The following is a 27,151-nucleotide window of genomic DNA, read 5'->3' as shown; positions in this document are numbered from 1 at the left end:
AGGTCACACTACCCTCAGATGCATGAAACTGAAAGACTATGTGCAAGACCTCATTGATCGGAAGGAAATCACTATTGGTGCCCAAACCTCTCCCAATGCAGGCTTACAGATCTATCAAAATGCTTTTCCTCCACACCACAACCAAAATCCTGGAAAATCACCTATCCAAACCAACAAAAACAACACCAACAACCATCAGCCAAACCAACAGCATGGGAAGAACAATGACCACACTTCATCCTATATAGACTATGGTAGCCTTATAGGTTGTATATCCGAGATAGAGCCTTCTGTCAATGTTATCAATATCTAAGGACCAAACAATGAGTGTGCAGTCACCACTCGAAGAGCGCTATTTAACATCGCAGGCCCGCCCATTACACCAGCACCATCAGCTCCATCAAAAAGCCAGTACAATATCTTGGAACACCTTGGGAACATGCCAGCCCAAATCTCAATTTTAGACCTTCTTCGCACTAGTCCTGTGTACAAGAACATCCTTGATAGTGCTCTCATAGAATCCCGTGTCCCTTCAGATATCAATGCTACTAATTTTTGTAATCTTGTTGGACACCTATCCTCCTCATGTGCCTTATCTTTCAAGCCCACCGACATACCCGTGGTCGAGCCAGATCACACCCTTCCACTTCGCATAGCCATCATGGTATCCAACTTTGCTGTGAAAAGAGTAATGATAGATAATGGATCAGCCTTGAATATTTGCACCCTAAAATTCATAAAACAAGCTGGGTATACTGAGGTAGATATCATCAGTGAGGTTATCACCATCAAAGCTTATGACAACTTGGAAAGAACCACAGAAGGAACTATTTTGCTGCCAATCAAGGTTGGGTCAGTCATCCAAGAGACACTCTGCCATGTTATTGATCTAAACCTACCATTTAACATCCTCCTTGGTCGCCCATGGATTCATGCCATGAAAGCCGTTCCATCCACTTACCATCAGTGCGTCAAATTTCCACATCAAGGCACTGAGGTAACCATCCATGCCGATCCAGAACCCTTTGCTTACTGCAATGCGGTTGAAGCTTCATATACAAACCATTGCCCTAGAATTGATATCGGCACATCCATCACTAGCTCATCCCACACTTATAATGACCTAGAAACCATCCTCGCCTCTACCCTGTCTACCATGAAGATCAATAACAAGGGCTGTGGAGAGTATAGTCTGTCAGATGCATTTGCTGTCGGAGCACTCCCACTTGATCCACATGCCTATGAATGACCGACATATCACAAAGCTAAGGAGATTCCACCTCCTCGATACAAACAGTTTGGCCCAACAACCTTTGTATCCTCGAAAATCCCCCTTCATGAGGAGCTCACTCTAGATATCAACAAATGGTTACATAAGGATACACCTCAAAGAAATCAAGCATGCCTTGATCACTTCAGCCAAAAGTATCCCCAAGAACATAAGCTCATCACTAAAAAATGGAACTATCAAGGTGGTGGTCTAGGACCAGAAGAAAGATGCATGCAGTGCCCCATCGACGCACACAAGTGGGAATCGAAGTCAGGTCTTGGCTTTGGCATACCCACAACTAGGGGCACCAATGAGAACGGTCACGCTTTTTCAAACATTCACCGCAACCTTGTCAAAATCGAAGACATTCCTGAGGAAGTTGAAAAGAGAGCCTACGATGATATCCTAGACCAAATCTCCCTTGGAGACTCTATTCTCCAAGAACTATCCATCCACCTCATTGACCTACCACTCGCCCATCCACAACTCATAGATTGGGACCAACCAAGTGTCATACACATCAATGAGTTCACATCAGAGGAGGCACTTCTAAGATTCATGGGAGATGAAACTCCTCACAAGAAAACAAAGCCATATTTTGCCTATATCTACAAGCTAGATCCCAAGGGGTATTTTGGAGAAAATCCCCAACCTAGTTTCGATACACCCAAAACTGGAACTAAGGTGAATCTGAGACTAGCTAAGGCAACGAAGAGAACTCCTCAGCAAGAAAATCCAGAGCCACAAGAAGAACATGAGGATTTAGCATTGCCTCCTCAAGATAATCGACCAGAGATTTCTTCTATTCTAATTGAGGATACTCGAGAAGTCAACATTGGTTCTTCAAAGATCCCCAGACTTGTTCACATTGCTGCATCCCTATCACAAGACCAAGCTGATCTCCTCTTTGAAGTCTTAAGAGAAAACATTGGTCGATTTGCATGGTCATATCAGGACATGCCAGGGCTTGATCCAAAGCTTGTAGTTCATCATCTTGCAATCAATCCAAAGATCAAGCTCGTTAGACAAAAGCTTAGAAAAATGCACCCCAAGGTAGCATTATTGGTCAAAGCTGAATTAGAAAGAATGTTAGCTGCTAAGGTTATCCGACCTATCAACTATTCAGAGTGGATCTCCAACATGGTCCCCGTCACTAAGCCTTCTGGTGACATCAGAATCTGCACTGATTTTAGAGATCTTAACAAAGCTTGTCCAAAAGATAATTTTCCCTTGCCCAACATAGATATGATTGTAGATCTTACAGCTGGACATGAAATTTTGTCCCTCATGGATGGATTTTCTGGGTATAATCAAATCAAGATTGCAGAAGAGGATCAACATAAGACAGCATTCACTACCCCTTGGGGAACCTTTTGCTACAACATGATGCCTTTTGGCCTAAAGAATGCTGGGGCTACCTATCAAAGAGCTATGACAGCCATTTTTCATGATATCATCCATAGCATTTTGGAGGATTATGTGGATGATATCTTGGTCAAGTCTCATACCTTCATGGATCATCTTGCTGACTTGGAGAAAGTCTTTGATAGGTTAGCCAAATATCATCTCATGCTGAATCCCAAGAAATGTGTCTTTGGGGTCACATCTGGCAAGCTTCTAGGCTTCATGGTTTCTAAATGAGGTATAGAGATCGACCCCAAGAAGGTCAAGGCTATCTTAGACATGCCTCCTCCCCAGACACTGCGACAGCTTCGCTCTCTTCAAGGAAAGCTCCAATCTGTTCGGCGCTTCATCTCCCAGCTTGCAGATAAGTGTACACCATTTTCACATTTACTGAAGAAGGATGAGAACTTCAAGTTGGATCCTTTATGTCAGCGCAGCTTCGACCATCTCAAGCAGTATCTCATCAATCCCCCTATCTTGGTTCCACCAGTTCTTGGTCATCCCCTAATTTTGTACATATCAGCAACACCTACTATTCTAGGGGCACTTCTAGCACAGCTTGATGACTACAATAGAGAAAGAACCATCTACTACATCAGTAGAACCCTAGTTGGTTATGAACTCAATTACACTCCTATGGAAAAAGCTTGTTTGGCAGTTGTTTTCTCAACTCAAAAGCTTCACCATTACATGCTAAGTCATACCATCCAACTAGTCTCCAAGATTGACCCTCTCAAGTATATGCTCTCTAGAACAGCACTTACAGGCCGTTTGGCCAAATGGGTTATGCTCCTTAGTGAATTTGACATCTAGTATGAGGATAGAAAGGCAATCAAAGGGCAAGCTATAGCAAATCACCTAGCTGATGCACCTCTAATAGATGCTTATCCGTTGATCACAGAATTTCCAGATGAGCATATCTGTCTAATTGAAGAACAACCCCCATGGAAACTTTATTTTGATGGCTCATACACATCTCATGGATTAGGGGCAGGAATATTGTTGGTCACACCTCAAGGAGATTACATTCCAAAAGCCTTCAAGCTACAATTCCCTAGCACCAACAATATAGCTAAATATGAGGCCCTCATAGCAGGATTAAAGATAGCTGCAGAATGGAACATTGCTGATCTACAAATCTTTGGTGATTCTCAGCTCATCATCAAGCAAGCCCTAAATGAATATCAAACCAAAGATGAAAAGCTATTACCCTACAAAGAGCTAGTTGATCAGCTAACCCAACATTTTACAAAGCTTCAGTTTACACAAGTGCCTCGAATATAGAACAAAGCAGCAGACGCTATGGCTACTATAGGCTCGCTCTTGGAAATTCCCCAAGCAGCTACACAGTATGAGTTTTTAGTGGAGCAGCTCCTCACACCTTCCTATGCGAATGAGGATTCAAACCGTGTTTGTATCTTGGTTGATCCCCAATCCCCTTGGTACCATGAGATTCACACTTACCTTAACGATGGTATCATATCTCCTCACCTCACACATACCCAATGCCAGAACCTCATTCGAAAATCATCCCGCTATGTTATCATAGCCAATACTCTATATCGTCGGTGTTATCACGATACTCTCTCTCGATGTTTAGACCAAAATGAGGCCACGATGGTGTTAAAGGAAGTACACTCTAGACTTTGTGGTGCCCACATGAGTGGTATTGTCCTAGCGCGACAAATCCTTAGAGCAGGCTACTATTGGCCTACCATTGAAGAAGATTCCTGCGACTTTGTCAAAAAGTGTCTCCCATGTCAGTAGCATGCAAATCTTGTGCACGCTCCAACACAGGATCTACAACATATTGCACCACCTTGGCCTTTCGCTTGTTGGAGCCTTGATCTAGTTGGAACTATCACACCCCTCTCATCTGATGGACATAAATGGATAATAACAGCTACAGACTATTTCACTAAATGGGTGGAAGCAGTCCCCCTAGTCTCAGCTACAGGAGTTCAGGTCTCCAAGTTCATCTTGTACCACATTGTTTGCCGCTTTAGCATCCCATTCCACCATCTTCATCGACCATGGAGGTAACTTTGAAAATCTCAACATGGAAGAATTATGCACTTCCCTCCACATCCATCACCTCTTTTCTAGCCCATATTTCCCACAAGGTAATGGCCAGGCAGAGGAAACTAACAAAACCCTCCTCAAAATCCTAAAGAAAGTTGTCAATGATTCTGGCCGTGATTGGCACCTACAAATAAATCCAGCCCTATGGGCCTATCGAACTTCCTTCCATACATCCATAGGCACAACTCCATACTCCCTAGTCTATGGTGCCGAAGCGGTACTACCTATAGAGGTTGAACTTCCCTCCTTGCGCATATCTTTGCAAGGGAAAATATCAGATGAAGAATATAGAGTAGCTCGACTCACCCAGCTAGATCTCTTAGACGAGAAGCGACAACAAGCCTATGATCATCTCACAGTCTATCAAACTCATCACAAAAGGAATTTCAACAAGAAGTTGATTCCATGACACTTTCAACTAGGTGACATGGTCCTTAAAGAAAACATGAAAGTCCAAGTAGATCGAGAAAAGAAAGGCAAGTTTGAACCTACATGGCTTGGTCCTTATGTTGTCACTGCTTCCTTTGGCTCTGGAGCCTATCAGCTATCTACACCAGAAGGAGAACTCTTGAATGATCCTACTAACATCATTCATCTCAAGAAGTTCTATGCTTGAAGATCCTTGGTATACCTAGCTTTTGAAAAATACAAAAAAAAATAGTAAAGAGAAATAAGCGTCCAATGGTGAAAACTTGGCAATTCAAGCGCCTTGGATAGGTACCTTGGTGAAAACTTGGTAATTCAGGCACCTTGTGTACTAAAGACTAATCCATTATCTATCACTATCCTATCCCTCATCCATTCACCCACCATCCCATAAGACACACTTGCTTGTTCCCTTGGTGTTCCAACCAAATATCCAAAATTTGATGAAGCTTGTAAATACCTCCTGTACAGCTTGTAAATCTTGTACCAAAGCTTGTATTATACCTTGTAAATCTTGTACCATACCTTGTCTATCCGAATCTTGTCCAAGGTTTTTACCATATTCCAGCCTATAAATAATCTTGTATCCTAGCTTGTATACTATCACGTGCACACACAAAACCCCATTTTCACAAGCCATCTACCTATCCACCTATCACCTATTATAGACATCCCATCCTTCACAAACATTTCCATCTCACAAAAACCAAAACATGAACAAACGTGTACATTTGTAATATCTTGGTCCATTAGCTTGTACATCCTCTTTAGCTTAGTACCATTGTATCTATCCAGCGTTCATGTCAGTTCGTCCTTGATCAGCATCTTGCACCCATCACACATCTTGGTTAGCTATTCCAACACATCCTTTAGCTAGATTTCCTATCACCAAAGTGTTATCTTTCTTAGTTCAGCTTGCCAGACGCATCACTCATCCAAATCCACCAGCTTCGGTGCTCTCCGATAGGTCCTTGCAAGATATAGCTTTCCTCATGTCTGATCTTGGTTCGTTAATACCTTGTCCTACCCATCTCGTTGGCAAATGGCTCTCTTTTGGATTTTCATTTTCTTTTGTTTTGGGATCTTCCCTTTTGGGTCTTGAAGTATCTTTTCCAAGCAATCTCCTTGTTCCCTCCTCAAGGTTGCCACGATCTTCCATATCATGGTATGCTGCGAATGGAGAAATTAGAGCGTAAGGTCTTGATCAGGTCTTTCATTTGTTTTTCTTTTCTGCTTGTGGGTTCTCTAGTGTCGTTTCCACGCTGCTTCCTCTAGGATTCATGTGTGATGCTTGGGCAATCCTTGCGTGTTTGTTTTGAGTTAGTTTGTCAATCCTTTGGACGGTTGGTGAGAAGGCCTTGATGTTCTTGGTAACCTTGGCAATTAACCAATTGTCCTATAGCAAATCTAGTGCTCAACTACATGGTGGTACTTCTCTTTGAAGTATCCCCCCGCTCAAAAAGCTTCAATGGTTTTCCTTCATCTCCATTATCCCCCATCCATATCCAACATCCATCTCTCCTACCCCAGCTTATGCATCAGTATCTCTTTGAATCACTCCTAACTCTTAGCTTTAGGGATCCACAATCCTAGTCTTAGGGATCCACCAATCCAAATCAATCCACCAAGCCTCATCTTTCGAGATCCATAATCCTAGTCCTAGGGATCTCCAAAACCCATCTTCCACCAATCTGACTCTTTGAAATCCTGTTGCATCAGCTTTATAATCCCCTCATCCATCTCCCTATCTTGGATTCCTTTTTATAGCGATCTGCTCTTTCATCCTCCACCTTCCCTAAAGTCTTAAGCTTGCTTCCTCTTCTGCATCTGATTCTCCTTTATCATTCTCCCATAGTGAGAGTTTGAGCTAATTCAACCCCTTCTCTTTGCCAATCTGATTTTTCTTGCTCATCTGAGATTCTTGTACTTTTCAAGAAGCCATCGAGCCTCGCTTTCTCTCCCCACTACCTTCTTGAGGAGGCATCTCACAGTCCATTCTCTCCTCTTCTGCTCTAGCCTTGGGCATCTTATTTTCTTATCTTTGATGCCATGCCACTTGCGGCATCACATCAAAGAGGGGCAAAATGTAGACACCTAAAAACCTTTAGAAAATAAAGTATTTTTATTTTTTGAAAAAGTCCTGATGACATCATCATTTATTAATTAATTATTTAATTAATTAATTAATTAATTTTTATGCCATTAAATCCCTTTATCTTAATTAAAAATATTTAATTAAGGAATCCCTCCCAAAAATGTTTAAATCTTATTTAAACATTATTTCCTTATTTATTAATTATTTAATTAATAAATTGACCAAAAAACCCAAAATAAATTAAAAAATTATTTTTTGCCCAAAACTTGGCCAATTTCCTTAAGACCACTAACCTCTTCCAAAATCTTCTAATCCTTCTTTAATTTTAATTAAAGGCTAATCCCATCATTTCCTACCCCTAATCCCAACTCAAAATATTTAATTAAGATTAAATATTAATCCTCATGTTTATTAAATTTTTTTTAATAAATATCTCCTCAACCCAAACCCTTGAAATAAATAAAACTTTATTTATTTTCTAAAAATCTAATTTATCCTCATCCTAAGAAGTTCTAGACTCTTCTAGAAAGTCTTCATCCTCATCCTAGGAAATTCTAGACTATTCTAGAAAGTCTTTATCCTCATCCAAAGTCCAGACTCTTCTAGAAGATGTCTTTAAACCTAATCCTAATCCCCTCCTAACCTTGTCACATTCCCTAAATATGGGTTAAGAATTACTAACCCAAGCCAAAGTTAACAAATATCTCCTCCTTCACCCACCCTCATTAAATGCCATCCACTTGCCTATCCCTAAGCTAATCCTAAACCATCCTAATCCATCCTCTAATCATTTGCACAAGCCTAAGCACGCTTAAAACCCTCCTAATCAAGTCCAAGTCTAAATTGCTCTCATCACCCTCAAAATATCTCAACCATAAAACTTTATGAAGCCCACTAGGCCATAAATGACTCTTCCAAGCTCTTTTATTGCTCTTACAAGTCATTATGAGGGTCTTTATGAAGATTTTATCCCTTTAGCTTCCTTTGTTGACTCATCCTTCCCCTTTCCTCCATCCTCTCACCATGTGACATGTGTCACTCCCTGATTGGTTGTAAGGAAGCACAATCCATGTGCTCTCCTCTCATGCAATCTGAGCCCTCCATGAGCTTTTTCCCATCCTTGCATCTTAGCCCTTACTCCCTCAAGCCTCTTGTCTATAAATTGAATCCTCTCCCAAGTCATTTTAACACAATCCATGAAGTAAAGTCATAATGTCATTTTAAGAAGCCATTTTACATCAAAACCATACACTCACACCCAAATTCCAACTCCATTTGAAGCCCTTTTTGAAACATAAAGCTTGAGCATACATCCTATCTATTTAGACAAAGCTACTCAACAAGAGAGCTTCTCATTGAGAGAGCCCATTAATGGCTCATATTCTCAATTGAGAGTTCATCTTAGTCTATCTTGAAGTTTATGAATTTTGTTTAGTTTGTAGAAGCTTTATTTGAATTTGGTTTCTATTAGCATACTAACATTGCTCATATACAATAAGTTCTTTCTTTATGCCATTTTTCTTGCAAAAATTTACAAATATATTGGAGGTATATTCTCTTCCTCCATCTAATCTAAGGTCCTTAATATAGTGTCCACATTCTTTTTTAGCTAGGGCTTTTAATTCAACAAATTTATCAAATGCTTCAAATTTTTTCTTTAAGAAATACACCCATGTCCTACAACTGAAATCATCTATGAATGTCATAAAATAATTACTCCCCCCAATAGAAGTAGTTTGCATAGGGCCTACCAAATCAGAATGCAACAATTCTAATGGTGCTCTAGCCCTTCTACAATTTTCATAATTAAAAGAAAGCCTATGTTGCTTATCCAATATGCAAGCCTCACACTTGTCATATGAATTTACAATGCTTGGAAAACCATCTACCATTCTTTTTTTGGACGAAAAGTTTAAACCAGCAAAGCCAAGATGTCCATACCTGAGATGCCAAAGCTTGGACGGGTCTTCAATCATGCTCCTAAGAGCTGATTATTGATGTACTATTGTACATGCATGTTTGGGAGGTGCAACACTAACTTGAGAAGAGAAACATGTCTCTATTCTCAATGGGAACATCTGGTTCTTTGTCATTTGGACTACTACAAGTAATCTATTACTCCCATCCTTCTCATGAATGACACACTTGTCATTTTCCATCAACACCTTGTATCTATTTTTAATGAGTTGTCCAACACTCATCAAGTTGTGCTTCATTCTGGGGGAAAAATACACATTTTGTATTTCCTTCTTCTCACCTTGCTTGGTGTGGACCATAATAGATCCTTTGCCCACTATGGGAATAGTTCCATTATTTCCCATTTTAATTTTAGACTTAAAAGTCTTATCAATGAAAGAGAATAAAATTTCATTGCCACTCATGTGGTTGCTACAACCACTATCCAGATTCCATACCTCAAGGCTTCCTTCTTCACCAATGTTACACATGATGAAGGCTATGGGATTGTTTACATTTCCCATGTTCACATTAGCCACATCAGCATTCTTCTTTGACTGATCACCCTATTTCTTCTAGCATTCACTTACATAATGCCCATACTTATGATAGTTGTAGCATTCAAAATTACTCTTGTTTGAGTCGTAATTCTTCCTACCTCCTCTAGAGCTATTTTGAGAGGTGCTTCTCCCTCTTGGTTTCTTGCTCTTCCTGAGCTTTCTACACCAACATTTCTTTGATCATTCCTTCCATGACCTCTACTTCTTGAGTCTCTACTACAGCCATTTCTTCCTTTCCCCCTACCTCTCGAATTCTCTTGAACTTTGAAAGACTGCTCTTGGGAAGTAGTAGCTAACCTATTTATTTGGTGCTCATGGGTTTGAAGAGTTTCCATCAACTCATCCATGGTCAATGTGGTGAAGTCTTTTGCCTCCTCTATGGTCATGACAAGGTTGTCATATTTCTAAGGTAAACTCCTCAGTATCTTCTCTATAATCCTCTTCTCATCATAGTCTTCTCCATTTGATTTGAGTTGGTTTATCAAAGTGGAAATTCGTGAGTTGAACTCTGTAATAGGTTCATTGTCCCTCATCTGAAGGTTCTCAAACTCTCTTCTGATCATCTGTAGCTTCATTACTCTAACCTTATCAATTCCATTGAAGTTTGTCTCAAGGATATCCCATGCTTTCTTTGCATAATTTGCTACTGCAATCTTTGGAAAAATTGTCTCTGTCATCACTACCTCAATCAAACTTAATGCCTTAGTATCCTTTCTCCTTGATTCTTTTAACTGATTCTTTTGTGAATTTGTGAGGGTAGTATACTAAGCTGGGTCTATCACATCATTGAACCCATTAATCACAAACTCCCATAAGTCATTTGCAACCATTATGGTTTTCATTTTCTTTACCCATGTATCATAATTTTTTCTATTAAAGGATAGTGGTTGCTTCCATATCTTTCTTGTATCTCCTGCCATGTCAAATATCCTAGAAAAACAATTTCTATAGCTCATTGTGGATGTGGGGCCTCAAAGCTCTGATACCATGTGAAAAATAAAATCACAAATTTAAAAGTGTGGGGATTCAAAGCTCTGTTACCATGTGAAAAATAAAATCACAAATTTAAAATTTCACTCAAAAGATGAAGGTGTTGAGTGCCAGTTTTTCTCATCACTAGTAGATGTCGAGTGACAGGAGAAGGTGCCAAGCTAGCTCGACACAAGAAGATGCTGAGTGAACTCGACACTCAAAGGGAAACTCAACACAAATAGATACCGAGTGAGCTTGATAGCAAGCAATGCCGAGTGAGCTCAATAGCCACAATAGAGTGGTGCTCAATAGTAATGGATGCCAAGTGAGCTCAGTTTAAACTAAACAATTATAACTTAGACAAAGACTAGACCAAGTGACCAGACTTACAACATGAATGTTTCACCATTTCAACCAGAGAGCCAAAGTATGAAGCTTCCAACAATAAAATTCTCAAATGTAATAAATAGAGGAAGAAAAATGGATTTAAGTATGCTTGCATGCTTGTTTTCTATTCAAATATGGTAAACTATTACAAAATTTGGGAGCATTTAGCTTCAACCAGAAAACCCTAAAATAACTCTAAAAACTTCAAATTGGTAAAATTTTAAACTTCAAACTTCAAACTTATAGCTCTAATGGCTACATACAACAATGCCTAGAGTGATCATTGCTTCACTGGACAAATCCAATAAACAATAAACTTATAGAATGACAAGAGAAGAAACACATGCAACTGCAGGCACGAAACAAACTTTCTTCTATCTTCTGCATGACTAGATCTGCTAAATGATTTCTTTCTTCTTCCTTTTCTACTCTTCTCTACAACACTCTAATCTACTGAGCTTCTCCTCTCTTTGGTCAAATAAATTAGATTATTCCTTTTTGTCTTCTTCCAAAAATATTTCCCCATCTTTTCCAAATTTGAAAACTAACCTACTGAGCATTAAATTTCTGATGTGGTCAGGGTGGTAGGTGGTCATTTGGCTCTAGGAGAAAACCAACTATGCATTAAATATTTCAACAACAAGATGAACAGATCAAATAAATACTTTGTAGCAACTTTTGGTTGCTATTGGATTTCATCTGTAGTTTTATAGCTACTCGAGGAAGATCATATCACACGCACTTTGATGATGAGCATATCTATTGATACCATTTTATATTCATATACAATATATTAAACCCATCCATGGAAAAATTTCTTATATTGATTTACTCATGTTGATGTCTGAGAATGCTAATATCTTTATAATATAGTTATTGCAAGTTAGTTTGAAGAGCATTCTTAATGTTAAAAAAGAATTAGGAGCATATATATTGTTAGATGATAGAGGTAAAGCAATACTAGTTGTGAAGTGTAGACCTTTATCATTATGTATCCTTGTCTAATAACATAAGGATTCCTTTGGTTTTTATACAATTGAAAAGTAATGTATCATAATGAAATATATACTTGAGAAATGTACATGATGACTTTCCCATGGCCAAACATCTTGATTAACAATAACTTATTGAATCTTCAACTAATAACCATTACTCTATCACATACTGTGTTTCAGTAATTAATAAATTTTTCAAGAAGACTTCAAATTCCCTTGGATATGATTTTGAAACTTATGTTTTATGACCTTGGATTCATCTATTTGTGTTTAATGCCCAAGCAATGAATCCCCTCTACCTTTGTTGTAAATCTCTTTACCCAAAATTCAATATGAAGTGACATTTACAACCCAACTATTTTCAATCATGAATTTCAAGAGGTGGACAACATCATCAAGTCTTCCATTATGGTAGAACTATTTGAGAACTTTGTAAATGGAAAGGCTAGTTTTTTGCTAATTTAAGTATTTTTTGAAGGAATTATGTGACATGCTACAACACAAATTGACCCCAGCCTTATAAATTGTTCTAAATCAAAATCATAATCACAATTTTTGAAAATGTTTAGAGGCAAGAAAACTTGTTTGATGAACATTGGACACAATCATTCTTGCTATAGCATATTCTTTATTTGTGATTGTTAAAAATATTGAGTAAGTTAAGATGGTTTTCATTTCACTTTGAGGATCATTTTCAATATTCCAATTGAAACCAATCTTATTTCAAATTGAAGCAAGAACATATCTTTCCTTTCATAAAAAAACCAAAATCATTTTTTCTAACTTAGATCATGGTTGATAAAATAACAGCAACAAAGTATGCAATGTTAGGATGTGTTTCAGAATGCTCCCTTATTTCAAAGATTAAGTGATCTTCCTTGCAATATCAATTTTGTAGTTGTGCAGATTCCTTGACTTGACATCTATGTGAGGCATTATGTCATACAATTTAGGTGCATTGTCTATTATTCCTTATTCGACAAGCATCTCTAACAGAGATTTCCATGAGATGACATTACTTTGGAATATTCAATGAACAATTCACATGTCTTGTTTGTGCAACCACATTTTTCATACATATCTACCTAATCATTTCTGACCATAATATTTGAGATAAATCCACTTTCATTATTCTTAGTTTGATGCTCCCATAGATTGTTGAATCTACTTTAGATCTGTTGATTGCATAGGCTTGAAAGTCTCTAAAGGGATTTTTAACAAACTCTTTTTGGGCATATCTTAAAAAAGGTTAAGCCATGAAACCATATTTTGTTCTATGTATGATTTGATAGATGTTCATTCCCTATTTTAAAGTGGCTATTTGGCAATAGGTTGGGAGGATGTTGGTAAAGGTTGGAAAACCCAGACATAGGTTAGAGATGCAAATCACAACAAATGAAAGTCACTTAAGTATGATATGTAATGCAATTAGATTTGAGGGTGTTTACAATGGGCTCTGAAGTAACCCACATATTGTGTTATGGTAGTGCATCTCTAATCGTGTAACAATATCATTCATAACCCAAACCCAATTTGAGTAGCACAGAATAAGGGTTTTAGTATTCACTATTTTTAAAAAGAAATTACTAGTGACCATCACCTTCTACTTCATATTTGCATCAAGCAATAAATAGAGATATAAATTTAAACTCGAAAGTTGGATCTGAGTGATTAAGATCTCCATAATAATTGTACTCCAAACCAAATGAGCTACACAAAGTGAGGGTTTACTATTTTGCTATTTAGGAGAAAATATTTTTGACCATCCCCTTCTGCTTCGTATTTTCACCAAAAATAAAAATGTACGAAGGGTAAAGACAATCTTTCCCTTTTTTTCTCTATTTATTTCATTGATATTTTTTATCATGTTGGAAATTTTAAAACAATAATAATATTGTAAAAGATCATATTATTGCTATTTGGTAAAATATATATGTGATTAATGTGTTATCTTTTGCCAACAAAATATTGTAAAAGATCATATTACTATCATTTGATAAAATATACATAGGTGATTAATGTGTTATCTTTTTCAAATAATTCTTTATTTTTTAGTTGTTTAGATCTTTGATTATATTACTATTTCTATGAATAAATAAAATTCTATAATCTAACAAAATACCATGAATTGTGAAAATAGAAATGTAGTTGAATATGTAAAAAGATGAGTAAATATTTTCATAATAAATTGCTCTTTAAAAAATTACCATGATTTATGTTCATATTACAAAAATAAAATAAAAAATTCATATTTTATAATTAATATATTCTTAAAATTATATATATCATAATATTTATGTTATTTATTGAATATCACTAAAAGTTCAAGAAAAATTAAATTACAGAATGGACTTTGAAATCAATCTTATGGGTTGACAGCTTGAATTGCACACCAACCACCTTAGGGTAAAAAAATGAATTCCTTTATGTCTGAAAACCCCATGAGATCTAGCCATTTATAATGAAACACATTGTGGTGAGGAAAAGGCTCAATGCTTTTTAAGCTTTAAAACTCCCTTAAATACAATACAATGTATCTAGACATTTGTTAAAGTGCATTTACTTTTATCGTTTATCACTAACCTTTTCATTACCTATTTTTCTTTTCAAGTATGATACATCACTTAAACAAGCATAAGTCTCTTCCATAATAGCTTATTAGCTAATTATTAGTTTTTTTCTTGAAAAAATAGATATTATATTTTACATTTTATATTATATTAAATTTTATATTTTTTATTAGTTGACTGGACATTTGAGGAAGTTCATTGATAATGATGTAATTATAGGACAAAAACTCCATGAATGGGTAATAAAAGTTATAAAAAGTTAAAGAAAGTATTAATATGATAAAAAATCCATCAATAATTCATTTAGTCATTTGTTTAGGTAACTAATTATTATCAACTAATCATTTAGTGATTTTTTTAATCATTTATTTAGTCACTTACAAATTGTAAAACATTTTTAGAATTTGATCACTTTTAGTCGTGTGGATAAATTTTTAGTCTTGTGACTAAATATTTTAGTCATGTAGTCATTTATTTGCCAAAATTCTACTAGTGAGGAGTGACTTTAGAGAAAGACTGTATGACAAAAACAACATCTAGACAACATTGAGGATATTAGGGGAGCCTCGTGATTATGGAATTTACATAGAAGCAAAACTTTCTTTTTCAACTCCTTACACTCATCTCTTCACTAAAGTTATTCTTGTAGTAGTGAGAATAGCTGCTACAAATTCCTAGGAGCATTCAAAGATGAACCATCTCAAACCATTTTGACCTTGATTTTGGTGCCCTAGCCAACAACATGTACCTCTTAATGATTGAATTTTCTACATGGTAAGAGATAATGTACATGCTGCATCTTATTCAATGATCATACACAAATGGATGTAAAGCTTATTGTTTGGTGAGTTTGAAGTTTCAAGGAATATAAGTGATAATCTAATCCAAGCTTCATTATTTGGCCTATGGTATATCACCTCCAAATGACTTAGAGCCACCACTTGGGAAGGTGTTGTGGTTTCACAACACATGCCCCATTTTGTCTAGAAATGGGGACCCCCTACTTTATTTTTTATCTTTCTAAATCCTTAATCTGTGATCTAAGTCTTTTTTAGGGTTTTGCCTAATTTCTTTGGGCAATTTGGGTCCTAGCTTGAAAACCCAGATTATGAAAACTAGAATTTTGGAAGAGAAAATCAAATTTGCTAAGGAAAAGTGCACACTAGCACACCTAGCACACCTCACCTGGTGTGCTAGTGCATTAAGGAAATGATCAAAGCACTTCCTTCTTGGAAGTGTAAAGAAACATAGTTGCGCACCTCCAAGAGGTGTGCAAGAGCCTTGGTTCTATAAAACCTAGGACACCCTCCACTCCTTACCTTTGTTTTCTCTCTTCAGCTCCCTACCTTGCACCTATGCAGCTCCTTAGGTATATTGTTGTGCCATTGTACACCCAAATCATCTACACACAAAGATGAAAAAATTAAATGTACAAGGTGCGTAAGTTGTACACCTTGTTAAAAAACTAAAAAACTAAAAACTAACACCTAAGTAAAGGTGTGCAATTACACACCTAACTAAGTGCATAGCTACACACCATTACACTAAGAAGCATCCCTTAAGGATCAAAGGGTTTGCATTTAGCACACTCCATGAGGTGTGTAAATGTACACCCTTTCTTATGCACTTAAATGATATAAGGGTGTGCACCTAGTGCACCCCATGAGGTGCACTAGGTGCGCACTCTCATATTTTAAAAGTTTAAAAAAGGGATAAGGTGCACCTAGTACACCTCAGAGGTAAACCAGGTGCACCCTTTTTTTTTTTCAGAGTTTAAATTTTGTTTTTGGATGTCTTTTAGCAATTAGGGTTTCTAGGTTTTTTCATGTTGTCATTAGGGTTTGTATTAATTATTTTTTTTCAAACTCTAGACTAATAGACATTGATTTTGTGTAGACTTAATGTCTTTTTCATCATCCTCCCTTTCTACAAAGATGGTTCTGAAACTACTAATTTTCAAGTTTCAAGGCATTCTTGCAAAGTCACACTTCCAAGATGACTATTCGGAGATTCATGGCACTAAACTTGGTCATAAAGACTGGAATGCATTCCTAGTGTTGTGGAACAAACCTAGGAAGAGGTCTCCATTGATATTTTCTCTTATTTGATCAAGACTAGTCAACACAACATCACACCCAATATCAATACAGTCCTCAGAATTGATCATGGCACTAGTAGAATACTATTGCTCTCAAGAAAGGGTCGTAAGGAGTATAATTGGAGAGATCATGCTAGATCTTTGACCTAAGAACATATAAAAGGTGTTCCATCTCCTGAGAGTAGATCAGTTTATCAAATTAATCTATTACTAGGCAGAAAGATGGTGGAAAGAACATACAAAGGAAGCATCTAAAATCATCCAGTCCTCATACCTCATTGAGAAGAATCCTCTAGGGTGTAAAGCAGGAAAAGTGGACATGACAAGGGGTTATATGAAAGAGGATATCAAATATTCTATAATACTCTTGAGTAGAGTTATGGGGTTACTAGCATTGGGACACTTGAACATATGGATGGTGCATTTCATTGAGACCATCAGAACAATGAAGATGACAATTGATTCGTCTTCCATTCGCAGTGAGAATTTGGATGAGCAATTGGTTATAGTTAAGAACAACCATAAGTTCTACATGACATCCAATTTGCTGTACCTATTAATGGCAAGGGCTACAATTTATCTAGGACTATTTAAAAAGGGTAGCATGCAAGATGCAAATGAATGGTCCTATATAGTATATCCCCAGTTGGTGAAGAAATATCTTTTAGAGCGTATCAAGGAATACAAGATAGTGAATCATGCTTTTATTTTTGCAATTATCTAGTTCATTAAAGGGGATTATGTAAAAAGGATGTTAGATGAGGCAGCGGTTGAGATTTTAGAAGTTGGAGCCTATTACATCCAATTTTAGACATTGATGTATTTGAGGGTAGCAGGTACAAATATCAATCCCAAGAAGCTCCCTAGGTATCCAAGTGACAAACTTATATTGTTGGAGATCGCTCGACAACTCTTCTCTACATATGATAGAGTAAGGAAGCAACATAAGATAACCTAGGTGGCCCATTACTATTGGACCATTTAGTGTGGTCCAGAGATAGGATATTCTATCTTTTGAGCCTATGTGGCATCAATATCCCTTAGAGGAATATAATTCTCCTTGTCCCTATATTGATAACATTGGAAGAGTGTAGTACTTAGTGAGCGAAACATTCCAACTTGAAGATGCAATTGAGGACCATTGGATGAATGTAGTAGACGACTATTATATCTGTATAAGGGATTATTGTAGGATGGTTCTCTATTTAGCAAGAAGTTCTTTGAAGATAAAGGTTCCATTTTAGGTAGTACAATAAGATATTGAGGATGTCCTTGATTAATTTTATAATGGAGACAAGATTTTTGATCAACCCATTATGAATGCTAAGATTGATAAGTAAGAAAACTTAGATATTAATCACAAGGCCAGGCATGTCATCAAATTGACTAAGGATTGGATCAAAAGACCTTTCAAACTAGACCCAAATCCTCAAGTGGTATTTTTCCATGCTATAGCCTACCTAGCAAGAGGTAGAGGAGCCAAGGTAATAGTGCCTAATTTTACAACTCAATCCCTAGTGAGGCTGGTAATAGTACACTAACTCAATAGAGAAGTTGGGTATTATAGGGCTCAAAAGGGTAAAGGTAAGAGGAAGAGAACTTCTCCCCAAAAAGTTGAGCTAGAAGAAAAACTAGCTCATGCACCACCACAACAAGGGATAGAAGATGTACAAGGGGAAAAAAATGTACAAGGGTCAAATAATGTAGAAGCTACACAGACCTAGGATAATACTCAAGTGCCACCACTAGATCAAGGGAAAGGAGGGGCTGAAGTAGAAGTACAAACAGTGTTTCCTCCTCAACAAGAGGTGAATGCCTCCCAATTTTCTCCTAAAAGAAGAAAGATAAAAACTCTATTCAAGAGGAGACAAAAGGTGATTAGGACAGTTATTCCTTTTTCATTAGTCTTGGAAGTCATTCTAGAAGAGGAAGAAGAGGATGATGAAGATGATGAAGACAACCTTCCTTTGAGTTGGAGGACTCATCTTGCCAAAGCCACAGAGTTAGAATGGAGAAGAAGCTCCACCATTACTCCACCATCCATTCCCATTTAGTCTACCACTTTAGAAGATGATTTGTAGCAATGGATTGATGAGTAGGAGGGTGAAGGGACTGATGTCTTTCAAATGTCAAAATTTGATTTTATGTCGATTGGTACTAAATTGGTGGGAGATAAGATAAGAGATACTCCAACTAATTAACCTTGGAGTTAGTTTCCATCTCGACCACAAGGACCTAAAGTAGCTCCACCATCACCAAATCAAGTTAAATTTTTCATGGATAAAGGTTCTGCTACTCCTCTCTCTCCAAGCAATGAAGAAGAATAGGTCCAAGTAGAATAGAGGGAAGAACCACAAAAAATACCTATTAATTATGTGTTAGAGGAATGGAAAATATGTGGACAGCCTTAGCAGACTTCCCAAGACACAAAGGTGAGAACTATGGACTTAATATATACAGAGACTCCTATTGTAGATCTCTCACAAAAGGAGAAGACTCAAGAGAGGAGTGATAAGGGGAAGAGCATAGTAGAGAAAAATCCTTATTTGTCAAGAGGTAAATCTCTAATGGAACATAATCGAAGATGGTTGAGGAAAGAGGTGATTGGAAATAAAAGGCAAGGATATGATACTGAGGAAGAAGGAATGAGAGAATTGATTGAAGTTCTCAGGAAACCTAAGTCACCACCAAAAGATGCAAGGGCATTGGCTTTATTATGAGTGATCAAAACCAAGATTTATTTTCTCATGTTGCTATCCATCCTCTACATATAGATATTGAAGAATTAACTCGAAATGATTATCAAATCAAGGAGGTTGTGCTTGGGAAACCCACATTGGACACTACCAAGTTAATGGTGACAACTAGAATTAAAGAAGTGTTTAGGCTCTTAGAACATGATGAAACAGAATTGATAACACTTTGAAAATAGAATGAGATCCTAAAAGGATATCTAAATGAATTTTTTGGTCCCTTAGATCCTGAAAATCTTGAGGATACTTTGAATGTAGCACTAGAGAAAAGAGATAAGGAGACTGTGCAGTTAGATCCATTTTTGAAAGCTTTTCAGCAATGGCAAGAAAGTTTTGAAGAAAAATGTGTGCAAATTATACAAGGAAATATTAAACTTCCACACCATATGCAAGATAATGTGGATAAGCTAGTAGCCATTTTGAACCAGGATTCTAGTTTAATGGATGAAGTACATACCTTGGCAAGGACCTACAAGCACTACATCCAATTAAGTTTCAAAGGTATAAGATGTTAATGGAGGCATATATAGTGGAAGAGTTAGATAAAATTGATTATTGGATAGAGAAGATTGTGGATGGAAATAAAGTAATGGAAACATTGTACGCAGATATTCATAAGCTCAAGGATCAAACCCAAGAGCAAATTTTGGAGGCAGAGAAATATTATAGTGATGCATGCTTAGATATTTTTAAAGATGTTTCAAGGGATAAATTGATGATTGTAGAAGCAATTTTTGAATAGTTTCAAAAGACTTTTAAAGAAGCTTCTAATGATAATGATATTAGACAAGCATTCAAGACTAAAGAAGCATTATTAGACTTGGATGTGAAACTGGGAGATTTTGTAGAAACTCACATCGAGGTGGAAAACTATCAAAAAAAGGTGAAGGAAAAATATAAAGCTTTAGATTTTTTTAGATGCAGCCAAATTCACCAATATTATTGAGAAATTCAAGAGCAAATACCTAGACATAGCTCTGGTATAAAGGGGAGAAAAACCCAAAAGCTAGAATTTCAGTTTTGACACTTGGTAAAATTTTACATTTTTTTGAATCTACTTCTGAGGTACATAGGTGCACCAGGTGCACAAGTGCACTGCTTCTGAGGTGCATTTTTTTAAAGGTGCACTATAATTTTTTGGAGAATTCAGAGGTGCACTGACAGTTAGCTACTAGTTCTAAATTTAGAGCTTTCCATGCATTAGAAACACATTATGGCAATAGATTAACTCCTACAAATAGCTAGTTAAGATGGAGCTTCTATTTTTGGAACTTCCAGAAACTCCTAGATCATCTAATGGCTTTTTTCTTCTTATTTTCTCATTCCTTCTTTATTTTAAAGACATGTAAAGGCTCATACATCCATTTAATGATATAAATATGGATGAAGTCCTACTAAACACTAGTTAGAGAATTAGTTTGTACATAAATAGATTTGTTTTATTAGTTTAGAAGCATATGTTTTCATAAAGAGATCTCTCACTCTCAACATAAATTAAGGAGAATATTTCTTATAAATTTAGGAATGTAACATGTATTCTAGGCTATTATTTTGATGCAATAATATATGTTATTGGTGCACACATTTGGAGTGTAGTGATTCTTGCCTAAGTGTGTTATGTTTTGTGAATGTATGTTCATGGAATGCAATTGAAACACCAATTTTGTTTCATTATTTTGATTTTGTCATCTTTTGATTCTATTGTTTGCTATAGGTCTACAAATTCTACTAACGTACTTAGTTCGAGAAGAGATCATCTATAATGTTCCTGCATAACTTTTCATCTCACATGAGTGCACTTTCTGTGGCCTTGCACTCTGATGAAAAGTTAAACATCTTACAGTTACTAAATTCCCATCGACGATTGCATCAGTGGAATTAAGGAAGTGCTGCTCCTATTTTCATTGGTTACCCATCAATCTTTTCAAAGGCTTAACGTGTAGATGTGTTGTTACTGTGGTTCATGTCTGTTAGGAATTTCCCTTTTATGTTATTTACTTTCATCTCTCATTACCTTATCTTTGTTATTTTCTTTGCTAACCCTCGGTTAAATTAGGAATTCATATAGTTGCATTTTTAGATTGCATTCATTTAAAAAATATAAAAATACAAAATATATATGTATGTATGTATATATATATATATATATATATATATATATATATATACTGTGGTTGTTATTTTGAGATAGCAAGGAGATTTAAAATCTTATCCAAATTGGTCAGAACTAGCAAAGGCCTCCCTGTGAACAAATACGTTTAACTTCAACTGAATGATTTCTAATAGGTTACAAGATCACCCAGAACCTTGGAGTTAATTCTAGATTGTCTTTTCAAGAGAGGAGTTCGAATGGATTCCTTCCTTTAAGCATTGTGCAAAATGACAACTCAATAGAAGGCATCTATTCCATACCTACACATATATGACCATTTTGTGTTGGAGATTCAGAGCCTTAAAAATTATGCCATGATCTATGCCCCATTTCCAACTCACACCACCTTACCTTGGTCTACATGCCTTATTTTCCATATGAGAAAAATCAGAGATATACCAAATGCTTAATAAGTTGCAATTCAATTTAGAGATATGCCAACTATTTGATCAAATGTATTCAGTGGAGATTCATCATAGTTTACTTCAAGGCACTCTAAGTTAGAATTGGTTTTAATACATGGTACTTGGTGTCACCTTATTGCATGTTATTTTGAAGATGATGAGTCTTTGATATCTATTATGGTGATGTTCAAGAGAAAAAAAAATTATATTCCTAGCTTGAGAGGACAATATATGATTTTTAGAGATTGGTGTTTCATCCTTGCTATAAACTTGGTGTTTCAAATTTGTAAAGGTTTCTTTGGACAAGAATGTAACAAGAATCAAAATGCATATGAAGCATTTGACAAAACAATTCAATTTCCAACCCGCAATCAAAGAACATTCCTATAATATTATTGGATAGTTTTCAAAACTTTTGTAACTTGTCTTCGATCACAACCCATATAGAATATTGTTAGAATATTTAGTGGAGGAGATTTGGAGTCTCTAAATCACCAACTTGAAAATTGGGTTTCTAAACTAAAGATTCATGCGAAGCCATGAAATATTGAGCATTAACAAAATAAAAATCAACTTCAAAATAATCCATATGCAAGGGTGACTTGAGAAACTAGATAAGAAGCCAGTATCCACAAAATGATATGTGAGGAAAGGAAATAAATATGAAACTTCTTATCTAACAACACTTCTTAGTTAAAACTCATCAATTGGGCAGGATAGATAAGGCACGTGAACTGTTTGATAGAATGCTAACATGATATTTGTTAAAAATATTATCTAAAATTTCATTCAAAAGTCAAACATTGGTAGGAATCATGTTGGAACTAGAGGACATCATGATCACATAGAATGGAGAAAGATTGCAGAGGCACCATAGTGAAGGGGGACATGAATCATTTGTTGCAATGTGTCAATAGAGAGGTCATCCCATGAGATGGATAAAATGTGGAGTGATAATTACATGAAATACAATGATCATAGAATATGCACAATATAGAAGCATAGACAAGCACATGAACAATTGGGCAAGAGGCCTCAAGAGACTAATTTTTTTGGAATTGATTGGTTTTATGAGTAATATTCATACAAAATGTGGCTTGCAAAAATACCATACTATAATGTAGCTTGCACAAATGCCATGGAAAACTGTATTATGATCATGCTAGATGGGAACAATTGATTGTTTGTTTTATTGAACCTAATCTAATGATAGTTCTACAAGAATTTGTAATCAACCCAACTAATCAACAACTAGACAAGATTTACTGGGTTATGGCTAGTTTCTTTCTAAAAAATCTACTATGATATGTTTTTGTAAAATTTCTTGTGAACTCTACAATTTTTTCTTGGTTTGCATTATTTTTATGGAGGATATTGATATGAGTCACAACATGGGTTGAGTGAGTTTTATTGTTTTATTATTTGGATTCTAGAATATTTATGTAGCTAGATCAATTTGTTTTTTGTGCTAAGATGTAATAAGCACCTTAAAAAATATCTCTAAATATACATGTTTAGAAGGAAATATAAAGTGATACCTCTTTAGAAGGAAAAAAAATGAACATTTACATAGCCCTTGAAGAAAATGGTAGAGCTAGGGCATGACAAAGAAATCATAGAGCAAGGGCATAATACAATAATCAAACTATAGAGCAAGGGAATAGAGATCACAAGGACACAACATGGCAACAAAATCACAGAGCAAGGGCACAACAATGAAATTGCAGAGCAAGGGCATGACAAAAAAATGTAAAGATCACAAGGGCACACGAACCAAATCATAGAGCAAGGGCATGGCAATGAACTACAGAGATCACAACAATGAAATCATAGAGAAACAGTATGACAATGAAATGCACCAATCATAAGGGCACAACAACATTCACAACTCTCAACACTTGTTTAGAGCTCTCAACTCTCTTTCTTTCATAACTCTCCACAATAAAAACAAATGGGGAATGATTTATGTCATGTTTTTTTTTTTTTTTTTTTTGTATATACTCATAGGGGCATCATAATTATGATGCAAACATTGGTATTATGATGTCATCAAGGAAAATTGCAAAAAAAGAACATGAAAATCAATACATATTACACCATTGTCACAAATTGTCATCATAATTTGACCCCAAATATTGTACTATTTGTTTAGTGGATCATCTTGTGGGTACCATCCCCATTGGGGTTTTTGCTTGGCCATGGTTTCCTTAGTTAACAAATAATGGTGTTATGAGCTCTCTTTTTGCATGGTTATATTTATTGTTCAATATTGTTTGTTTACTTTATATGCAAGTTATAAAGTATTAACAATATTTAGTTGTGGGAAAATGTTTGTAGAATACCAATTAACCCACTCCCCCTCTTAGTATTATATATTTCTAAAATATAGTACTACTGGCCTTTAGGTTTAATTTGATTGCAAAGTCATTAGGAATGTCTATGCAATTGGCTATACAAAATGGTAATAGAATTTGTACAATGTCTTCCTATTTTCATGTGGATATGGTCAAAAGAATTTACAAAAGAAATTTCTTTTATGATTGGAAGAGAATGAAGAACTAATCAGTAAATTATGAAAAAAAAATATCAGTTAGAAGAGTAATGATTTTGAAAAAATTGGAGTATAGACTCCAAGGACACTCACATTCACCCTTGGTAGGGTCAACTATAGCCTCCTTGTCATCTAGTTTCTCCAACTAGCATAAGAGTTTCTAAGGATTCTGACTCTTGCTCTTGAAAACTTGTGGAGGTAAGTGGTTCTCCCTTACCAAGATCTCATAGTACAAGTGAAATCAACCTTGAGAGTGTAGTTTGTGAATGTTTGAACAAATTTATAATAAGGTTATTATATAATTTCATCATGTATACTAATGATTTGTAAAAAATAAATGTTGAGTTCATATTTAATGCCAATTTTGAAGTGGATAATAGTGTGCACAATCCATAAACTAGGACTTATTTTTCTAAAGACATATAAGTTCATAAACTTATACTCTTAACAACATTTCATTTCTTATTGGTCAATGCCACCTAAAGGCAAAGACTTATATTTTCAAGTAACTATTGCGATTGATGCTTGCCTAGAAAATTGTGCAAACTAAAAATCATTCCAAAAAAATTGGCCTCTAATCAATTTTGTCGATTAATTATACTTTTAAGGCTTGATAATCCTTATTTTCTATTGGTCAATTTGGCTTTATTCTTGGTGTTCTTTTCCTTTTTTTGCACAAAAATTTATAAAAAATAATGAAAGTGGGGTGTGTTTGTGGCTAAAAGTGGCAAGGAAGTGATGACGTGTAACAAGTTACATGGCTATGCACATGCCCTTTGTTTTCTATTTTTAAAGTTTACTTTATTTTAGTTGTTCATCAGGTGGGGCAAATTGTAATTCCACTTAGCCAAGCCAGAGCCAGGTGTGATAGAAGCCACACTTATGGGGAAACAAATACATTATTCTTGGAGAATAACATAGTTCATAAAAATCTTCCAGAATGTAGATACATCACAATTATACTAGAGGAAGGTGACTTAGAAAGAAATTCTTGAGGTACATAAATTCCCCAATTCAAATGTTCTAGAATAGTGACTAAGAAAATGATATTTGAAGGAGAGTGTACAATGATGGATATGAACATGTAATTTCTCTCTAAATATGGAGGGGAAGCACAATCTAGTAGAAATGTGTCTCATTATAATTACAACAATATTATGAATATGAATATACAACTACAGATGCAAGGCTCTCATGGTGCTTTTCACTTGCATTTGAATCAACCCAATCTGTAGGAAAACCCTCTGCATGCATGACCACCACTTCAACTCTAGTAAATTCTATATTGTCTCCTTCCTACTTATATTTAACAATCTCTATCCTTAATTAACTATGAATGCATGTTGTGGCAGATCATGAGTTTCAACAATGCATCAAAGGTGAAGGATGAAGCATCTTTCCTAACAAAATATAATGAATTAGCATTAAACCTACTTCTTCTACTTATAAACATAAAACATCTTAGTAAAGGAGGTTAAGGAGCTCTTATTAGCTTCAAATTTCTTCATCTTCATGTATATTCCTAGTTTTGAATCTGGGAGCCTCTTCCAAATGACCATTACAGAAGGATCATCTAATTAGATTTTCTCCTAGAGGTTTTCTTTTTTCCTTTCATTTGAAAGAAAATTTGTTCTTAGTGGGTTCCTTTTAAATAAAATTTGGTTTCTTAAGGATTTTTTTGAGAAGATTGTAGAACCAAGGAGCACCTCTTCCATATTGTTGTTACAGGAAGATTTTCCTCTACTTGACTATGCTTAAACCCAAGTTTCTATTATCTACAATATAAGAAAGTGCTCATGGTGATCTAGTGGAATCAATTTTTCAAATGAATATAGTATAGTGTATATAACCCTATCCAATTTCATAATATTCATTCTCATTTTTTCTTCTCAAAATAGTCTTGAAAGGAAAATTTATGTGAATTATATAACCCTGTCCATCGACACAAATATTATATACTAATTAGATTTTCTTTATAATACCCTTCCTTTTTTTCTTAATTAAAGTCTTTAAAAACAAAATTTGTGGCTTAATTTTAAATCTTTTTGGAAATTTTATAGGGATTTTTATAGTGACATTTGTCAATGACAAAAAGTTGGGCATATGCTTGTCACCTTTAGCTTCGAATAGGAAAATTTGTGGGTAAATCCATTTCAACGAAATTGGATATTATAGATGGTTTTTTGTTATAATTTGCACTCAAAAATTTGTTAGGGTGCATGAGTCTATTTATGTTAGAATTAAATGTGATTACTATTATTTAAATAGATACGATCAAATTCCATTGCACTTTTTTGTTTTATATTGTGAATTCTCTATACCATTAAAATAAAAAATTGTTGGTATGGATATGATGTCAAAATGATGACCCTAATTGCCTAATTTCATAGTGTATATTAGTTATATTTATCTAGAATTTAATTTTCATGATTTCTCAACAACAATATTGTTTCTTACAACAAAATTTTTAATTTTT

Source organism: Cupressus sempervirens, chromosome 10, assembly GCF_028749045.1.
Source record: "Cupressus sempervirens isolate cs-2001-9-10 chromosome 10, ASM2874904v1, whole genome shotgun sequence".
Taxonomy (NCBI): Eukaryota; Viridiplantae; Streptophyta; class Pinopsida; order Cupressales; family Cupressaceae; genus Cupressus; species Cupressus sempervirens.
The sequence above is the reverse complement of the archived record's forward strand: the minus strand, read 5'-3'. Positions refer to the sequence as shown.